This window comes from Gymnoscopelus braueri (genome assembly GCF_963280865.1).
Source record: "Gymnoscopelus braueri genome assembly, chromosome: 23".
In the NCBI taxonomy this organism is placed as follows: domain Eukaryota; kingdom Metazoa; phylum Chordata; class Actinopteri; order Myctophiformes; family Myctophidae; genus Gymnoscopelus; species Gymnoscopelus braueri.
The window spans coordinates 34,944,259-34,965,963 of NC_137625.1; the positions used below are offsets into that span (position 1 = coordinate 34,944,259).

The window sequence follows — 21,705 nt, forward strand, 5'->3', positions numbered from 1 at the left end:
ATTTGCAATTGCCTGATCATTGTACATGTTGCTTTAATTTGTGAATGCTTATGTTCTTGGATTCAGAGAGTTACAGGAGCAGTGAGCATTACATACAATCTTTTCTTCTGTGGGGATGAATGTACCTTTTTTTTTATGCGTGTTGTGCTGTTATTTTGGCTGATGATCATGAGAATTCAGAATCCAATTATTTGTCAAGTATGTGTACCCACTACTCATGGAATTCATTAGTGGCCTTCGTTCTCCCTCCTCGGTTTGCTGTTGAGCCTTAAGCTTCTTTAATCTGAGCAGGTAGGACAGCAGAAGGTTCACATGTCCTCCGGGTGATTGTGACACACGGCCGATGCCGGTACGTACAGGCCTGTCACAATTATTACATAATCGTCTAATCGCAATCATTTGAGATCATCGCAATTATGTTGTCATAATCGTCGTAATCGTTCTTTCATACATTTTGAGACGCTTTCAAGATATAGTGTAAATAGCCGGCAATATGCTATTACATGACACCTGACATCACCGGGGTCAATTATTGACTTGCTTCTTAAATTAGATTCATCTTTTCTTATCTTATTTAAGAGCTGAGTCAATTTGACACAAAACAAAGATTTTTAAGATTATTTCTTCATAATTATTATAAGCTTCCGCTTCTTTAGTGAAATAAACGGGCAGAACACCGGTCTACTATTCATAACAGACAGAGGGCCATATCTTGCGTGCCACCTTACCCATTATGCCTAAGCTTGTTAGGCATGTTTTACTATTTAGGAAAACATTTTAAAATAGTGAAAATAGCCAATATACATCGACACGTTGTGAGCTTGTAGATCGGCTATTTGAACTATAAAAAAAAAAAAAATCAAGCAAGATAGAGCCTAGAATGCCTTGATGATTGATCAATCAGAATGGTGTATTCAGCAGAGCGATGTAATAAGTCACTATGCAGCCACAGGCTAATGGTTTAAAACGTCCTGTCAAGTCAATGAAGAATGAACTTGGTTTGTTGTTCTGCTTTGTGAAGCTTCACTATTGAACCTTATAGCTTACTCCTCTGGTCAGTGCTTTGTACACTTGTCCTCTGTGAAGCAGTTACCTTTTGAAAAGCAACTGGCCCTGAGGTGAACGTGGATTCAAGGATGAAAGCTCATTGCATTGGAGCTCATCATTACCATCATTATCATCATTTTTTCCTGTAAAGTAAAGCTGCTTCGGCGAGGAAGCTGGGTATGTTTTTAATCCACGCCGCCGGAAGGTCCAGCAGTGATTGGATAGGAGTTCTGTGAAGCATGGCCACCAGTGAAAAGGATTGGGGGGGGTTGTCAGGGGTTTGCATGCTTCATTGGCTCCATTATCCATCATAATACCTGGCACCAGCAGCGCTGGTCTTCATCACCAGACGGTGGTTTTACTGTGAGAACAGTGTATCGTGTGTCATATATTGCATGTGCCTTTCATGCAGAACCCACGCAAGGTGACTTCCCATTATGATGTTCTGTTTTTGTTCCTATTCTCATATAGGACAGCTTTTCTTGCGTTCTGAAAGTGACTGTTGTGAGGCCAGCAGTTGGATTTCGAGGAAGTTCACAATTTCATTTAGACCTCCACAGCGGGGGGTGTAGGCTGGTAGGGGCAAGGTCTACCTTCTTCCTGCTTATTAGACCCCACACACACACACACACACACACACACACACACACACACACACACACACACACACACACACACACACACACACTCCACCCGCTCCTCCTGTCCAAACCCTTCACCCTCCCTGAATGGAATAGCAATCTCAGGCTTTATCTGCCTCTCAGCCAGTAGAGTTTTCAGTCCTATTGTTGCCCGTGCGGCCTGACATCCGGACCGCATCAGCGGTGAGGGTCTTTTGTCTTGTCTGCGTTTACAGGAGCCCCCGTGCTCTGTGCTCTCTCCCTCTCTCTCTCTCTCTCTCTCTCTCTCTCTCTCTCTCCCTCCCTCTCCCTCTCTCGGTGTTGGACCGTGTAAGTCACACAGTCACAGGCACATAATCTGCAGCCGGTTCTATTCTTGCCGTGACTGAGTCAAGTAGACAGCAGCTGACCGTAGGGACGGACAGAGCCCAGCGGCTCGTGTCCAGGAGGCCTGGTTCTGGCCCTGGAGTGACAGGGCTGAGTGAGGAGAGGATCATGGGAGGACAGAGAGAGGTTGCTGTTGTGTGGTGGCAACATCATGGTACTACAGTAGATTCACTACATCGTGATTCTCAACCTTTTTCAGGCCGCGACCCCCCAAAATAATCATATTTGAAGTAAACTGGAGACCCCCCTCCCCTGACAAGCACTTGGACTTGTAGGAATTGAGGCATTACATGTTGTTTCACTCTGTTCCACAGATGCAAATTGTGAAAATAGTGAAAATCTAACATGTTCACAACTCTTTCTTAGGTAATATTTGACAATTTGGCCAATGTTTGACCATTTTTTATTGTATAGTTTGTTGATTACTACCGTAATGGTCTTATTGTTGTATTGCATTTTGTATCTTAGCGGTATCAAAAAGGTATTAAAAGTCCTTAAATTGTCACTTTAGAAATGTGCAGATACCCTGTATACACTTATACTGTATGTTGGTATGTTTACTGTTGAGTGAGAAAATAAATTATGTGGCACATTAAGATAATCATCTGGGGAGTGGGGACCATCCCAAAATCACTCACGGGAGGGCGGGGGGGGCTAAAAGATGATCGGCCCAGGGGCCTGCTCAGGGGTTAATCCGTCCCCCCTTGCATGGTTTCCTCCGCCGTCGGTATGTGAATGTGTGTGTGGATGGGTTAATGTAATGCACATTGGAAAGCGCCTTGGATAAAGGCTATAGTGACAAAATTCTAATTTACAATTTACTATGACGTTACCACTAGCCTACATGTATGTACTGTGTAGGCTAGTGGCGGTAACATGGTGCATATATTATACATGTAGGCTAGTGGTAACATGGTACAGATACAAACATACAGGCCATACAGGTCATGGCCATCTTGGCTTTAGGTTAATATTTAACCTGTTTTTGAGAAGTTCAAACACAACCTCTGGCTATCTAGTATAAAACCCCCATATGGACAAAAATACATTACTTTTCCTGTATATCACTATTGTTAGAGTTGGATGATAGTGCAGTGTATACATATCGTTACTGTCGAGCAGAAACCTCAAACCTCATCTCCATATTCGAACCTTTTGCGTATTTTTTTGGTAAATTAACGCCCGACTTGATCATGCTACAGCGTCACACCAAAGTGTCAAAAGTAGCAGATGTGCAAGCTCGAAACGTGTCGCTTTGTGCCGTGTTTCGAGCTTGTAGATCTGCTAATTTTGCTGTTTTAGAATTTTGAATCCTGAACAGTTTTAGGCAACATAGTATGAGGTTTTCACCCGACAGAGACGATATATGAGCATGTCTATTTAGTCATTCATTTCCAATAAATATGAAGTCAAATAAGATGGGAGGGATTGTGAAAATAGTGTGAGCGCATCCTAGTATGCACAGAGTTGGCCCCATATGACTGTTAGGCTGAAAGCGTAATTTATCGTATCACAAAGCGCTGTTCACAAACAACTTTCATTGAAATGAATTGGTGGGCAGACCGGCCTCTAGATATATTACTCTATGGTGCAGCCCCCCCCCCCCCCCCCTCCAGTAGCACCTAGTACAGGGGTGGGCAACTTTGATGATGGAGAGGCGAGAGGGCCACTATATTTCCACACTCACTCCAGAGGGCCACATGGCATATACTGTCAGGCCATTCTATGTCACACAAAAGTAGCAAAAATAGCAGATCTACGCAGTGCGACGCGTTTTGAGCTTGTAGATCTGCTTTTTGAATTGGAATTCAGATTTTATTTTTATTTTTTTATTGGAATCCTGAAAAGTTACATTTTTATTTAATCTCAAATGCATTTAGTTATACTTATGTTGACTTTATGAACTGAAATACAAATACATTGGACATAAAAAAGACATAGAATTTTAGCACTAGTCATTAAGCTACTACGGTACTAATATAGACTGTCACTGAAGTAATTAAAGCGGGTCTTGTTTGCAATTGTAACAGCTGAAATCAATAATATATCAGTATTCCGATATTAACCTGCCCAGTTGCCCATGTATGACCTAGAACTACGTTTTCCTGCAGGAAACCCTCCACGTCTGTATCATTCAAGATTCTTTATTTCGAGTATATTTTCAGATTTCAAGTAGATTTTCAGCAACAAATATTAGAAAGTATTCATTTATTCACACACAAATGTGTGTCTGTGTGTGTTTTCTATGTATATACGTACATAGATACAAAGGATAAGACAGTACAGACAATTTAAACAATGAACCATATACTGTGGTTCGGCAAATAACATAAATACATACATATCATTGTGAAGGCTCTCACTCTTAACACAACTTCTCAAATCGTATCAGTTGATAAGAGTAGCTTAGCTCCAGTCCTATCCACACCCTGTACATATGGCACTATCTGACTCTGTGGCTTTATGCGAGTCTCATCTGTAACAGCATGATAAAAGCATGTGTGTGTGTGTGTGTGTGTGTGTCTGTCGCTGTCCTCGCCTCATGCCCCTATGCCACACCTGTCCTTAACATTAGACTTGTCTTTATTTTTTGAAACACATTGAGTCTGCGCTTCGCTGCGTCGTATGAAAAAAAAAAAGTGACTTGACTTTACTTGGTGACATTTCAGAGTCCCCATTTCTTCTTATAGAGCAATAGTTCTCAAAGTGGGGGTCCAGGGATTTCCATGGGGTCCCCGACAAACTTGAGGAACAGTTCATTTTATAGTTTGGCTATTCCAAAAAATAATGTGTTCATTCATTTTGAAAATTAACAACACAAACCTTCTTGTATGTATGGGGGTCCCTGGTGTGATGTGATCTGATCTCCCCCCTCCCAGAAAGAGGACAAAGAACTCCCCCGTGCATTGTACTGCACTGCTCTCATTCAGCCACTAGCTGCCATAACATGTATAGGCAGCCATGTCTACAGGTCTGTCCTGGACTGTGTGTGCTGTATTGTATGTGACTCATGCAGCTAAATAAAGGCTTTATGCTATGTGATTATGACGTTGCTGCTTGTCTTGCATGAGGAGTAAGTGCTGATCTGTGTGCTTTGCACTGTACTGGACCACGGGGTTGTTGGATCTCTGGAGTCGCCTGAGGAAATCTAGCACTTTATAACCCATTCAATCCGGTTACGCATCTGTGTCATTTTCAGATTCTTTTTTTTTTTTTAGCTATAACCATTATTTTTTATACTTTGGGCTATTGAATTCAAAAATAGCAGATCTACAAGCTCGTAGCACGGCACCGAGTGCAGCACTACGAGCTTGTAGATCTGCTATAAAAAAAAACATTTTTAACTCAAATCTTTGCTTGGGGGGAGGGGTCCCTGGAACAACATATTTTGATGGGGATCGGCGGCCAAAAACATAATTTTGGGTGGTCCTTGACAAGAAAAAGTTTCAGCACCACTGATATAGCAACAATAGTTTTTTCAGACATTTGTTGAGACATTTGACGGTTACAAATGTTGGCTTTAAAAATATTTATACATTCAAAGATTTGCAAAAAACTAATCACATTTTAAAAAGAAATAGAAGATGTACAAGCTCATAGCTATGAGTTCGTATATCTGCTATTTTTTGATAGCCAAAGACATCTTAAAATGACACAGATGTGTTCCCGGATTGAATGGGTTAATCGTCTCGGTGCATCTGAGGACAATGTGCATTTTTTTTAAATCAAATGTAGGCTCTGGCAGTGTCATCGTTGCTGCTTTGCACAGTGTGTAGGTTCAGCTGAGGTCGGGTGCTTTCTTTGGCGTCTTGGGCAGGGCTGTCACCAATCTGTGACATTTCAGTCGATGATTGATTGTCATGCAAATCATTGTGATTGATGGTTTGATCGTGGTTGTCCATTTGGAACCTATAAATAACAATTCTGTTTGCCCTTTTAGTCTTTTGTAAACAAGAAAAAACGTATTGTATTTTATTGATTGCTTACTTTAAACGGCACGTGGTACAGTCAGACGTTTGGCCTATAAGGATAACACAAAGAAGTCCTGGGGACTTGTTTCCATTGTGGTCCGATGTATTCAATTCATCAACATAGCATAAAAAATGTACACAATAATACACGTCATCAACAAATACAAACACTATATGTACAAAGGTGAAAAGGGAAATAGCTAAAATTGCCGATCTACAAGCTCCCCAACAACGCTTTGCATTGGGAGCTTGTAGATTGGCTATTATAGCAGCTATTTTGGAAAACCTTTTTTTAAGTTTATAACATTTTTAAACAAGTTTCGGAATTGTTTGCCCCCATATACTAGGGACACTTGTTTGAAAAGTGGTTAAATTAAAGACCATGGACAACGACGTGGAAATTATTATGGAAATATGACATTTCTGTTGATTTCATCCAGCTGTCTTTATACAGATATATGGAAACGGTTATGCAAAAAAGATTTGTATTAGTGCAAACAAATAATTGCCATCAGGCAATTATGTAATAACTGTGGACAGGCCTCTAGTCTGGGGTAGATGGTGTGTGTTGTTTAGGCATGTAATGATTTATCGTAAATCGATTCAAATCGATTCAAACTGGTGACAATTTTAATTGATTTAATAAAATATTTATTGCGATGCAAAAAATTGCCAAAAAATACATGATCTTTGTAAGACAATTGATACAAAGAGTTTTCAGTCATTTGCTACTGAATTGAAAAGAGGATAAGGGTAAACACAGTTTTGTAAAAAAATAAATAAAAGAGAAGAAATTTGAGATTGACGAGATTTGTGTAAGAGAAAAAAAACACAAGATTTGTCTGGAAAATTCTGTGTTTAAAAGATTGTGAAAAATCGTATCGTGAACCTAGTATCGTGATTCGAATCGTATTGTGAGTTGAGTGAATCGTTACATGCCTAGTGTTGTTCATATAGGCTCATGTCAAGTGTGTGTGTGTGTGTGTGTGTGTGTGTGCATCTGTGATGTGATATTGCTGTTGGGGAGAAACCTATCTCTATATTTTAACCTTTTCTGTTTTTTAGTAAATTTACTCCGTACTTGATCAAACTTGCTATTTTTTAAATTTGAATCCTGAAAAGTAACAGTTTCGGGTTTCCACCCGACAGAGACGATACATTAGATTTGATACCATTTTGTATTCCTGGGACCCCAATCTACAACACTGTCGAACCCTCAGTGCTAATTTAACTCTGAGAGAGTACAAACCCTTTTTAAGGGTCATTTGGTTCCTAACTATAAATCAATTAGCTGGCCACCCTCCTGGAAACACCCACAAGGACCAGCTGGGGTGGGGTGGGGGCGGGGGGTCCCCCATATTGAGAACCAGCACGTTAGATTTGGAATTAGAGAGGGGCCACACATTCCTCTATTTAGTTGGCTACGGCCACCCGCCCCCCCCCGGGCGCCACCCCCCCCCCCGGCCTGCCTTGTCTGTCTTATCAGATGTTGAATTCTAAATTGAATTGTTTACCCTTTGGTTCCCCCTTCAGAATGGGAGGCTGAGACTATTCATTACACTGGGTCCGTGTGTATGTGTGTGTCTGTGTGTCTGTGTGTGTGTGTGTGCGTGTGTGTGTGTGTGTGTGTGGTTACTTTATCCCATTCAACCCGGGAACGCATCTGTGTCATTTTAAGATTAAAAAATGACAACATTTTTAAGAACAAAATATTTTTTAGATGGGGGGGGGGGGGGGGGTCCGTGGACAAATACATATCATTTTGGGTGGTCCTTGACATGAAAACGTTTGAGAACCACTGATATAATAGCAAAATAAGTTAAAAAATGTATAAAAACTGTTAGGATTTAGAAGACATTTGTAGAATCCCCCAGAAGCAAAGATTTGAGTTAAAAATGATTGCTTTAAAAAATATTTATATTCAAAGATTTGCACACATTTTCACGATGTTTAAAAAAAATAAATAGCAGATCTACTTGTATATCTGCTATTTTTGAATGGCCCAAAGTATAATAAAAATGGATATGGCTAAAAATCTAAAATGACACGGTATGCGTTCCCGGATTGAAAGGGTTATTTGAGAGCCAGGAGGAATTTTCATTTGGATTTTCAGTGAGTCACACAGGCCTTTCATTGATATGTAAAACATGCTGGGGAGAAGAGACTCTTTGCTTTCACAGGCTGTGTACATGATGCTAGCAGCCGCCCGCTCGCCACGTCTGAACACAGCTTTATAGTCAACAACCACCCTCTGATCAGCGTTGCCGGATCTTGCGAGAGAAACAAGCAACCTGGTCTATGAAAACGAGCCCAAAAGAAGCGACTCTATAGGCTATAGATATACAAGCTCATAGATATACAAGCTCAGATATACAAGCATATGAGCTTGACACAGATGCGTTCCCGGATTGACTGAAGTGGTCAGTGACAGCTACCTGATGCTGATTGACAGCGTAGAAATAAAGCTAATTGCTGGCATGCCGGTGTTGGATGAGCAGGTAGTACGCTGACCTCCATATACTGTAATTAATCACAGTGGACAGTAGCAAAGTACATTTCCTGAAGTATTGTGCTCAAGTTAATTTTTTGAGTATCTTGTACCGTACTTTACTTGAGCATAATTTTTTTTTTCCCGCTTATGACTTTCACTCCTGCTACAAACTACATTTCTACAAATGGACCCCATAGACCCAAACTTACAAAAAATTATGTATTAACCACCTAGCTCAATTTTCAGAAATCTTCAAGCTCACAACGTGTCGCGATGCGCCACGTTGTGAGCTTGTCGAAATGTAGTCTTGGTATGAAAATATTAGTCATTATGTGGAAGGCTGTTTTTACAGAGTAGAGAGGTCTATGATGTATGTTTAGCCTGAAATTGGGTTAAAGCGAGATTCCTTTTAAAATGTATTTATTGTCACCGAATTAAGCTCTGATACAAATTGACAACAGTGGTCCTTTTCTCAGTCTAAGGCTACGCCTTTGGTTTGACCAAGAACATCAAGTTCTGCATGACTGTGAAGTTTCATCTTCACTTGTCCATGTTTTACAAAGTTTCACAAGGAAGAATCAGGTTGGTGTGTGGCTGTGTGCCAATAAAAAAGTGGAAATGTGAGTACTTCATGTGAGTCCTCCATTGATGAAATTTGGCATGTGCTACCTGGGATTTTTTCAATTCCTATTTTATGTACTGTATACTGGATTTTGGGTCTAGCACTCCACTGAGAAAACCCATTGTTGATGCGCAACCTCTGTTTCTTATTTAAGAATCATGTTAGCTTTGCCCAGGGTTATGGTTTGGTTCGGTTCAGTGTCATGGCTTCCTGAACCTTTCATAAAGTTGGATTACATTGGGGAGAGTTGTAGAGTTGCATCAGTAAGCTTATTCATAATGTGAATCTGTATTGCACACTGCTCTTTACCAGCATAAATTGCAGCATGACTGGATTGAAATTACATCAGCCTATAGCAGTGGTTCCCAAAACCTTTTAGCTGAAGAGAAATTTGATGTCTCCCCGGGACCCAAACTATTGAAAATAGCCGATCTACAAGCTCACAACTCGTCGCAATGCGATAGTATTTGTTTATGGAATTATTTTGAAAAAAGTGTGAATTCATTTTTAACCCATTCAAACCGGGAACACATCTGTGTAACCACTTTATCCATATTTTATACTTTGGCTATAAAAAAATAGCAGATCTACAAGCTCATAGCGCGGCACGCGCTATGAGCTTGTAGATCTGCTATTTTTGAAAGATCTTGTGCAAATATTTGAATACATATATATTTTACATTTTTTTACTCAAATCTTTACTTCCCTATTACAAAATATTTTGAGATGGGGGTCGGTGGCCAAATATTATATAGGCCTAACTTTGGGGGTCCTTGAATGAAAAAAATTGAGCACCACTGATATATAGCAACAATAGTTTTTCAGAAAGCTGTTCAGATTTAGAAGAGATTCTGCAGAATCGGTCTCAGGTCTTAATGGGTTAACTTGTGAAAAATTGGTCCGCGACCCATATCATGGGTCCTGCCTGACCCACTGTTTGGGAAACGGTGGCCTATAGTGTCTGACTCAGTGGCACAAGTGCTTACGAGAGCACATGGTCCTCCTCCTCCCCTGAGGCGTGCACAGGAGAAAGGGGAAGTGGGAACAGCTGGTGTAGGGGCTGCTGCTCTCCTACTGGTCCACCTGCATTCACTTATCAAGCCAGGCCAAGCCAGGCCAGGCCAAGCATGGACAGCCAGGGCTCAATAGCCTCAGAGAGGAGAGGGCAACATTGTCGAGACGCCAGTTTTGGACTGTTGGATCTGTTGCCACTTGCGAGGACCCCCAAATTGAATTGTATGTTTTATAATGTATTAATTGATCATTGCAAAGTAACTAGTAACTAAAGTTTTCAAATGATTGTAGTGTAGTAAAAGTACAATATTTGCCTCTGAGATATAGTGGAGTAGAAGTAAAAGTACTGAAAATTGGAAATACTCCAGTAAAGTAAAACTACCTCAATATTGTACTTAAGTACAGTACTTGAGTACATGTACTTAGTTACTTTACACCACTGCTCAGAGGAGAGAGCAACATTGTCGAGACGACGGTTTGGGCTGTTGGTTCTGTTGCCACTTGCGTGCAGAACTATAGTCATGTGTTTATGTTCTTATTAACTCCTTAGTCAACTACCGCAGCAGTGTAAGCAAAGCAGAGACCTGCTGTTGGTGTGTCCAGCCATCACTCAACCTTACCTTTTGTGAACGCACAATGAGCTTGTGAAAGATGCTAATGTACCCGGTACCGGAGAGACCGCCGGTCATCAAATTATTGGCTCAGGAATGCGACAAAAACAAAAAAATCTCCATGAATTCAATCCTTCATGGGGTGTGTAATTGATAGAAAATAAGTACTTTTTTGGGTGAACTACTCCTTTAAGTTTAATTTAAGTTAGCTGGAAAAGGGTGGCTGCATCATTTGCCGTCATGTTTATAAACTGTTAAAAGTTTATGATTTTGGTGAAATCTCTTCATAATGGCTCTAAAGAGTCTTACCTAGGGATTTTGACGATACGAAAATGACATGTCACGATTATTGTGGCAAAATATCTTTGCGTCGCGATTAACGATATTATCGCGATAATCAAAATGAAACTTAAAATGCCACTTTTGTTAACCACTTGAACCCCCAGCATCCCTATTCTTGTAGATCGGACAAAAATAGCCCTCAGGGCTTAAGTGGTACTACTGAATTTGCAGCTCAACAAAAGCGAATTCATCCTAGTGTATGACGGAGGACGATTTCACGATTAAAATTAAAATTGTGAGCATTTTTTTTTATCACGATAAACGATAATAACCCTTATCGTTTTACCTTGCTTTCAGCTAAACTGTAAAGCTGTTCTTCTAGCTCCTCGCTATAACCCCCACCGGGACGGACCGTCTTATTCAATAAGAGCTAGAATTAATGAGCACTAAAGGAGAGCAAACAGGAGGAAGAAAAGGGGGAAAAAACAAGAGTGAGAATGAGAGAGAGTGTTGCAGTGGGTCGAAGGGGTTGGCTGCCAATGGCTGTGGGGGAGAACTGTCCGTTTGTTTGTTTGTTTGTTGGTTTGTTTCATCATGGAGCTGATTTAATTTAATCACTGCGACTGCCTTTCTGGCTCCCTTTCTTTCTTTCTTTCTCCCTTTTGCCACCCCGCTCTCTATCTATCTATCTGTCTGTATGTCTCTCTGTCAGTGTTGATTTTGACAGCACATTTTTATTTAGTTTTAGTCAGTCTTTTGAACTCGACTAAATATCGTAAGATTTTAGTCGACTAAATCTACTGTTGATTTAGTCGGCTGAAATGTATGTTGGCGGTGCCTTGATGGCGTCGTAATGGCTGATTTTACACTTGGTTGCATGCTGAAAATAGCCGATCTACAAGCTCACAACGCGTCGCGCTACGACGCGTTGTGAGCTTGTAGATCGGCTATTTTCAGAGCGCAACACCCAAGCGCAACCAAAGATAAAATAACTTAAGAAACGACACATGTATGTGGTACGCTTTTCGCGGGACAGGGTCCCCCCCCCCACACACACTATTTATATGTGATCTTCTTACATCACAACAATGGGATGTGGTATTTACATAAACAGACAAAAATAGTACTGCATCCTTCCACTTGCGTCATCTCTCTCAATAACAGAGCGGGCATTGAGCCTATCAAATGTCATGGAAGGAAGTAGAAAGCACTGCATTGAGATATATCATCAAAGATGGTTAATTTAGGAACCATCCCAATTGGAGCCACTAGAGGCGAAATGGTACACAAATCCTACAAAATGGTCTGAAGGCAGATCTCGCCAACATCCAATGTTTACTGGTGCTACATCCCGCGAGAGTGTGTTGCTAGGACAGAGAAAGATCGATAATAAAGTTGATTTTCTCCTGATTTGTCTCTCTGAAAAAAAATGCCATTTTAGTATGAAAATCTTGGGAATATTGTGTGGCTGGTGACGATCGGCTCCAATATTTAGTTCCGTGACCGTGGGACTAAAGAATGGTTCAGAGGCTGTGTTCACGACACGATTATTTCACATCAAATGATTTGGTGATGTCTGTCTCATTCATACAGGTGGATGATTTTTATTTGCCGTGACCTGGTTTCGAAACATTCAAGTGTTTTATTTGCGTTCTGTGTGTACTCCTAACATAAACAGCAGTTTAAATTAATGTGACTCAATCACACTGGTGTGTACAGACCGTAATCCTTCATGTTCTAGACGTACTCTTTCGGGCTGTGTGTAGGTGGTGTGTGTCTGTGTGTTTCTTTGAGTAGAGGAAATCTACTCGTCTCGCCCTGAGGACTCTTCTTGCTACATTTCCTGCCTTTCATCTGCAAGGTCTTTGATTCTGCTGCCTGCTGCCCAGCCAGGCTGCAGTGAGAAGGTTGTGTGCACCACGTGCACGTGTTGAAACGTCTTGTCTGAGTTGCCTCTAATGGCAGTGACACCCTTTGCATGTACATATTGCCTCATTTGACGGGTATTAGGGCATTAACAGAATATTCATTATCAGATTTCTTTTTTTTTATCGATTTTTCTGTGGCTTTTCTACAGCAGACACGCAGCTGTGGGCTCTGGTGTTGGGAGTTTTCCTAATCCATTCATGGTTGATTGTTGTCAAATCATTTCATACTGTATGTGAGGTTGTGCCTAGGGCTGTCCCCTAAAAGTCGACGTGTCGGGCGAGGAGCCTGACGTCGGCTAGCATTCCTTGAGTCGAGTCGTCAATGCCATTGGCAAAAAATAATAATATTTTTTTATTTTAATAATCAAATTGATTAATTGAATATTCGAATACTTATAGGTCGAATAAATCGGATGCTAAAAATCACTGTTCGGGAATGCCCTACTGTAAGCTCACAAGCCCAATATCTCTCTTGGCCATTTCCTCTTGAATGAGTGGTGGATGTTTGGTCTTCCTTGTGGGAGACCCCGGGTTAGATTCCCCGGGGTGTACAGTTGCGATTATCTATTCTGCGTTGGGAGAGGACCTACAACTTACGGGTCTTTAAATCAGCTTTAAAATTGTGTGTACACTATTATAGTATTGTGCGTTTACAAAACGAACAAAAACGAACAAAAATCATAGAGAAAATGACCTTAGGTTTAGTCTTTTGTCAATATCCCACGACCGCATATGACTTATCAGTACTAAAGAGAAGCCAAGATATGAATGAAAACATCTGTTGTGCTGCAGTCAGTCGGTGTAGGCTGCTTTCCTGAACGCAACTCGCAAAGGGAAACAAATGGACCCTTAGTAAGGGGAAGTATACACACACCTGGCAAACGTAAAGCAAATCTCACAGGAACAAAATTACGTTTGTGGCTTATGCTTGCTGGTCGTCGACTTGGTGGGTGGGGGGGATTTAAACCACTCTGTGCCGCGCTATGAGCTTGTATATCTGCTATTGTTGAACAGTATGCGTTCCTGGATTGAGTGGGTTTAAGGTAATTGGATGAACAGACAGTGGCGTAGTATTTAATTCCCAAGCAGCGGTGGGAACTGGTCATCATCATGGGCCACTGCCTGAGTTTTTCCTCTTTTCTGCTGTGTTGTGTTTGTGAGTGTGCACTGTGCACTGTGCACTGTGCACTGTGCACTGTGCAGTGCACTTTCCCTGTCATGTACTTTCCCTGACCTCAGTATCTCTTTTTGTATTCCACTTTTACAACTGACTGTTCTTGGGGGTGGTTTGAACACAGATTTCCCAATATCTCTCTCTCTCTCTCTCTCTCTCTCTCTCTCTCTCTCTCTCTCTCTGCCCACTGCCAGATGCTTCACACTTCGACTTGAAAGGTTTGAGTAGAAGCTAGAATAGATGATGAACTGTCAGATGATCAGTGTACTGCTGCAAGCTGAAGACGAGAACCAAGGAGCTTAGATCAGACTAGACTTTTCTTCGCTTTGGTGTTTAGATCAGCCTGAAATGGACGGCTTGAATAGCAGAAGGTATGGACAGGAATGTTATTGTTTTGTGCAAAATATTGTTGCGACGCATCCGTTCACACAGCTTGTCATCTTAACCCTTTAAGACCTGAGGCTGATTCTACAAATGCCTTCTAAATCAGTAGATTTTTTGAGAACCACCGTTCTAACTCCAAAGAGTTTTCTGAAATACTTATGTTGCTATATATTATATATCGCTAAAATATAAAATGACACAGATGATGCTTTTTCCGGGAGGTTTTTCTCTGCCTTTCCACAGCTCATAATCTCCAAAGAGGGAAACATTCAAGTGGTCGACACCGCATTGTTTGACACAGTGGCGTTTTATGATAGGCCATCATGTTTGTCTTCCCTACTCGGCCGGGTTATTTAGAGCCCGGGTCAGATCGTGGATAGTGGTCTGAATGTGGCCAGAGGGAAACCAGACTGGCCTGCACACACACCACACCCATAAATACTGTTTTATACGCTATACAGTTTTCTGCTTGAGTGAGCCCCATCATAGACTTTAGATCAGTGATTCTCAAAAATAATAATAATTAAAAAAATGTAATTAAAAAAATGTGCACGCACGCTGCGCGCGGGAGGCTTTCCCGGGGCCACGGTTACAACTTCATCCTAGGGAACACACTGCTGCGTCAAAAGTAATACTTTACAAACTATACTATTAAAATGGTTAAACATTGGCCAAATTGTCAAATATTACCTGAGAAAGAGGCAAAACATTTGAAAATAGCTGGTCTACATACTCACAACGCGAGGCGTAGATCAGTATGTAGATCAGCTATTTTCGCAATTATTATGGAGCTGGATTGTGGTGAGCTTATTTCCCCCCCCCCCCCCGCTACGCGCAGGAGGACAAAACAACAATGATGATCCGAGCGAGAACGTCCCTGGAACAAAATATTTTGAGATGGGGTTCCGTGGCCAAATACATATCTATTTTTTTTTCCTAAATCCTAACAGTATGTTGCTATATCAGCGCTGCTCCGACTTTTCCATGTCAAGGACCCCCAAAAATGTATTTGGTCTCGGACCCCCATCTCAAAATATGGACCATCGGAGTTAAAAATGTTCGCTTTAAAACATATATATAAATATATATATTCAAAGATTTGCACAAATCTTCCAAGATTTTTCAAAACAAATAGCAGATCTACAAGCTCATAGTGCGGCACGAGTGCCGCGCTATGAGCTTGTAGGTCTGCTATTTTTGAAAAGCCAAAGAAATCTTAAAATGACACAGATGCGTTCCCGGAATGAATGGGTTAATTCTAAAAACAACCACTGTTTGTTTGATCAATTTAAATGAGCCTTTCATAGCCTCACAACAGATACTGTTCAAACCCCATGTTTAACTGTCATTAACACCTTTTGTCCTCCTATTTAGACTTGGAACCCAAAAGGCATATTTGACAGAGGAAGGTTTTCATTACAGTAAATCACAACGTAAACAAAGGTATAGTCGTGGGAGCAGCATGAGTCATGCGTCGGTCAGCGTTGCCATGTCTGCTTGTTGTAAGCCGACGTCGGGCTTGTTTTTCTGTAAAGTGACTTGGAAAATATTGGTACGTATTGCGGGTTGCATTTTTTTGGGGCTTGTTTCTAAAGTGTATTTGGGTCTTGTTTCCTAAATGTTGTTTAAACCAGTGGTTCTCAAACATTTTCATGTCATGGACCCCCCAAATTAATGAATCTACAAGTTCACAGCGCTTCTCAGCGCGAGGCGTTGTGAGCTTGTAGATCTGTTATTTTAGGCTAACGTTCCCCTCAGAATAGGGATTCTAGGGTTCAAGTGGTTAATATAAATAAAATAAAATAAGTTCCTATCACACAAAGATTTGGCCTATAGTAACTCTGAGGACCCGCTAGGGGTCCCTGTTGAAGACCCCTGGCCTAATGTGTATAGGTTTAAACAAAGTGCTCATGTGGCCTAATAGTCGCTTCTTTTGGGCTCGTTTTCCTAGACCTGGTTGCTTATTTCTCTCACAAAATCTGGCAGGAGTGCTTTTCAAGGAGACATGGATCTAGATGTGAGTTTGAGTGAGGCTGTGCAGTGGTGTTTTTACTTTACTTTAGTATTTCCAATATCCTATACTTTCACTTCTACTCCACTACATCCCAGAAGCAAATATTGTACCATTACTTTAAATGGGACATTTCTGCATAAGGAGTACTTTTAAGTATATTTTGATGCGTTGCGTTGCGTTGTGTTGCGTTGCGTAGCGTGTCTCTATATTGCGGTATTGATACTTTTACTTAAGTACTTCTTCCATCACTGAGGCTGTGTGTGTATCAGATTATATGTGTGCGTAAAGGGATATTATTGACCTAATGCTGTCCACAGATTATGGCTCTACTAATCCTACTCTAGGTGTGGGGAAGGATTCACCTGACAGGCAGATTGACTTTATAAAGACACAATTTTACAATTCAGGCATTTAGCAGACGCTCTTAATCCAGAGTGATTTACAGTAAGCAAGGTAAACACGAGGTAATACATGATCAAATGCATAGAAATAGTAATCTATAGGATGATCATAGGTAAACCCTTAACCTATCATCAGTCTAAACAGTATAATATAAAAAAAAAAAAAATCTGTACATTGAAACTATACACACTATAGGATGTCAGGTCTACAAATGAACCTGGCATCTGTCTACATCAGTGGTTCTCAAACTTTTTCATGTCAAGGACCCCCAAAATGATATGTATTTGGCCGCGGACCCCCATCTCAAAATATTTTGTTCCAGGAACCCCCAGAAGCACAGATCGGCGTTAAAAAAATTCGCTTTAAAAATATATAAATATTCAAAGATTTTTTCAAAAATAGCAGATCTACAAGCTCATAGCGCGGCACTCAGTGCTGCGCTATGAGCTTATAGATCTGCTATTTTTGAATATCCAAAGTATAAAAGGTTAAAGTGGTTAAAATGATTGTGATGCTATATTAACACATTTTGCTGGGGACCCCCTGGAACCCCCCAAGGACACCTGGGGGTCCCCGGACCCCACTTTGAGAACCAATGGTCTACATAACATGCTAATCTAAATGACATTTTAGCCTTTGCATAAGCCTGCAAGGTCGTCATGGGTAGGGCAAGTGCTACGGCAAGAGTTTGCTTAAAGTTGCCACCTAATAACTTGTATTAGGTGGCAACTTTATGCAAACTCTGGCATTTTAATGACAAAATTAGTCTTCATTCTGTCCTTTTTAGTTTTCTTTTCTTTTTTATTATAGTTTTTAAATACAAGTCTGACAATTGCACAGTCTTGTACTTTTGTATATTTGTCTTACTGCGTATCACTTTTTATGACAACTTGCCCCCCCCTCCTACACACACACGCGCACACACACACACACACACACACACACACACACACACACACACACACACACACACACTCGTTTGACAAGCAGTAAGTGTTTGTTGAAAACACTCTCTCTCTCCTGCAGTCACCACGATCGCTCCATCAAACCGTTGAGTTTTACAAGCGACATGAGGAATGAATTCTCTTCAGTTTTTTACAGAGCTGCCGCACTGCTTCAAAGTGGGACGCTAGGTAGAGCCAAGTGTTTTATATATTTATATATATTTATGTATTTGTCGAGCGAGAAATAAGCAACCAGGTCTATGAAAACGAGCCCAAAAGAAGCGACTAACACATGAGCACTTTAAACCTATGTGCGTCGGATATTTGAAAATAGCCAATCTACAAACTTGTAGATCTGCTGGGTTTTTTTTTATCTTGGGGGAAAAAGTGAGAAATCTGGACTTGGTCTCATAGCCACGCAGTTACGCACATGGATTAAATTCTCAGTTTAAGAGATTGATCATTTTGATTTCATAGAAGCCAGCGTGTCTTCGATGAAAGCATGTTGCGGTTACGAAAATAGCCGATCTACAAGCTGGCATTGTCCATATTTGGACTTGGCCTGACAAAAAAAATCAGTCGTGAGATTTTATTTTGCTTTAATCCATCCATGTACGCATTAACCCTTTAAGACCAGGAACGCATCTGTGTGTCACTTTAACATTTCTTTGGCTATTCAAAAATAGCAGATATACAAGCTCATAGCACGGTACCGAGTGCCGCGCCATGAGCTTATAGATCTGCTATTTTTGAAAAATCGTAAAAACTTCGCAAATCTTTGAATATATACTTTTTTACTTCTGGGGGTCCCTGGAACACAATATTTTGAGATGGGGATCCACGGCCAAATACTTATAATTTTTGAGAACCACTGATCTATAGCAACATACGTTTTTATTTTCAAGCTGTTAGGATTTAGAATACATTTGTAGAATCCCCAGAAATCAAATCAAATGTTATATAAAATATATATATTCAAAGACCCACGATTCTCCATGATTTTTCCCAAAAAATCCAGGTCTACAAGCTCATAGTGCGGCACTCGGTGCGCGCTATGAGCTTGTATATCTGCTATTTTTGAATAGCCAAAAGAAATGACAGAGATGCGTTCCTGGTTTGAATGGGCTAATATCACAGGCTTGTACTGTTGTCCACTAAACATAGTTGTTTGGATTTGCTGAGGCTTAAGTGCACTTTCATCATGTTATTGCGAGTGCTTAACTTGCCGTTCCGACCATGTTATTGTGTAGTGACAACAATAATGCGTGAACTCGGCAGGCGTGTTCCCAGTTCCCACATAGTTTCGTTGGGCACAGAGCCACAGAACAACAGACATTGTTGAGAGGCCGGTCTTTTCTTGTCTGCAATGCATAAGGTCCTCCTCATGCCAGCGTGCACAGTGTCGGTTATCCTGCAGCTTGACCACTGCTGATTCCACACCGTTAATAATCACACACACACACACACACACACACACACACACACACACACACACACACACACACACACACACACACACACACACACACACACACACACACTGTCCTCTAACACATGAAGCACACACACATACACACCATCCGTGCCCCTATAGGCACATGACACACACACACACACACACACACACACACACACACACACACACACACACACACACACACACCAGCCGTGTCCCTATAGGCTCTATACGGATGCCCTTATATGAAGGACAAGAGTATGAAAGGCTGTGTGTGTGTGTGTGTTAGAGGACAGTGTGTGTGCGTGTGTGTTTCATGTGTTAGAGAGGACAGTGCGTGTGTGTTTCATGCGTTCGAGAGGACAGTGTGTGTGTGTCTGTGTGCGACGTGCGTGTGTGTTTCATGTGTTAGAGGACAGTGTGTGTGTGTCTGTGTGCGTGTGTGTTTCATGTGTTAGAGGACAGTGTGTGTGTGTGTTATTCAATATGCCTGTTAGTAAAATGCCAGGTGCTCTGGTAGCAAACTGATAACATTATCAGACAAACTAAACCAGTTATCCTGGGGCTTAGCTGAAGAATTCAGAGGTAAACTAGTAGCCTCAGCCCGACCTACACCTCAAGAGGTAACCATAACTGACTCGAGTGGTTATGTCTGTGTCATGCCATCAAGCTGAAATACAGGGAGGAATCTAAATATAATACAGTATATTTTACTGAGTACCCATGTGTCGGTAATAAAAAATACATTCAGCAGTAGACCATTGGTTCTCAGAGTGGGGTCCGGGAACCCCCAGGTGTCCTTGGGAGGGGTACCAGGGGGTCTTTAACCATAATTTATACTTTGGCTATTCAAAAATAGCAGATGTACAAGCTCATAGCGTGTCACTCCGTGCCGCGATATGAGCTCGCAGATCTGCTATTTTTGAAAAATTCCTGGCACCAAATATTTTTGAGATGGGGGTCCCGGAGCCAAATACATATGATTTTGGGGGTCCTTGACGTGAAAAAGTTTGAGAACCACTGCAGTAGACAATACATATTGTCTATGCAAAATGTGTGTGTGTGTGTGTGTGTGTGTGTGTGTGTGTGTGTGTGTGTGTGAGATTTTTGATTCCGCGTTTCTAATTAAATAAAGTACTCCTTTAGTACAAAGAATTGTCTGACGTTGGCCGCAAAATGTCTTCCTGACTGAAACAGGACCCAGAGCACAGTAGTTCCTCCTCTCTGTGACACATTTCCTGAGCGAAGCAGGGGGGGAGGAGGGCAAGGGGCTTCAATCTGCCCTTTGCAGACTCTGCCAGTGCTTAAAATAACCTCCCGTTTGATTTAACCCTTAGTGGGTCATGGCTGCAGCTAATGGGATACACACACACACACACACACACACACACACACACACACACACAATCAGGATAGAGGAGTCGGTCAGCTGCTGCTGTGGCTTCGTCCTACTCCATGTATCTTTTAGTTTCTACGTGTTTTATAATTCATTGCAGTTTGTCCTGTAAAGATCCTTTACACAACAGGGATGTTTTTTTAATGCCAGCAATTCCCCTGAAAATGTTCTACATCCCACACACACAACCCGAATATTACGCAGTGATAATATATAATGTAATTTGTTACAGATAATTGGTTCTCAAAGTGGGGTCCGGGGGTCCTTGACGAGCTTGTAAATGAGCTTGTAGATCTGCTATGTTTGAAAAATCTTGAAAATGTGTGCAAATCTTTGTATGTATATATATATATAATTATAATTTTTTTAGCGAACATTTTTAACTCAAATCTTTGCTTCTGGGGGCACAAAATATGTTGATGGGGGTCGGCAGCCAAATAAATATAATGCAGGGGGTCCTTGACATGAAAAAGTTTGAGAACCACTGGTTTTAGATCAGTTGTCCTCAAACGTTTTCATGTCAAGGTCCCCCAAAATGGTATGTATTTGCCCGCGGACCCCCATCTCAAAATATGTTGTTCCAGGGACCCCCAGAAGCAAATATTTAAGTTAGAAATTTTCGCTTTAAAAATGTATATATATTCAAAGATTTGCAGAAGTTTTCATGATTTTTCTAAAATAGCCAAATTATAAAATATGGTAAAAGTGGTTAAACTGATTGTGACGCTATATTTACTATGTATTTTGCCGCAGACCCCCTGGTACCCCTCCAAGGACCCCTGGGGGGTCCCCGGACCCCACTTTGAGAACCAATGGTTTTTAGAAAACCAATGTATAGGAAGGGAAACGGGGTGACAGGATCACAGTGTAATATGATTGGATATTCCACAGGTGTTTGATAAGCTGTTTGATGGGCTATTTGCCCACTGTGTAAGTGTGTATAATAGTCAAAAGGTGTATTG

General features: G+C 41.1%; 1 protein-coding gene across 2 annotated transcripts in view; it reads left to right on the forward strand.

Annotated features, from left to right (window-relative positions):
- Positions 1–21,705, forward strand: part of LOC308079320 (ubiquitin-conjugating enzyme E2 H) — a 47,978-nt gene that overhangs the window by 5,257 nt on the left and 21,016 nt on the right. The gene's annotated exons all lie outside the window — the stretch shown is intronic.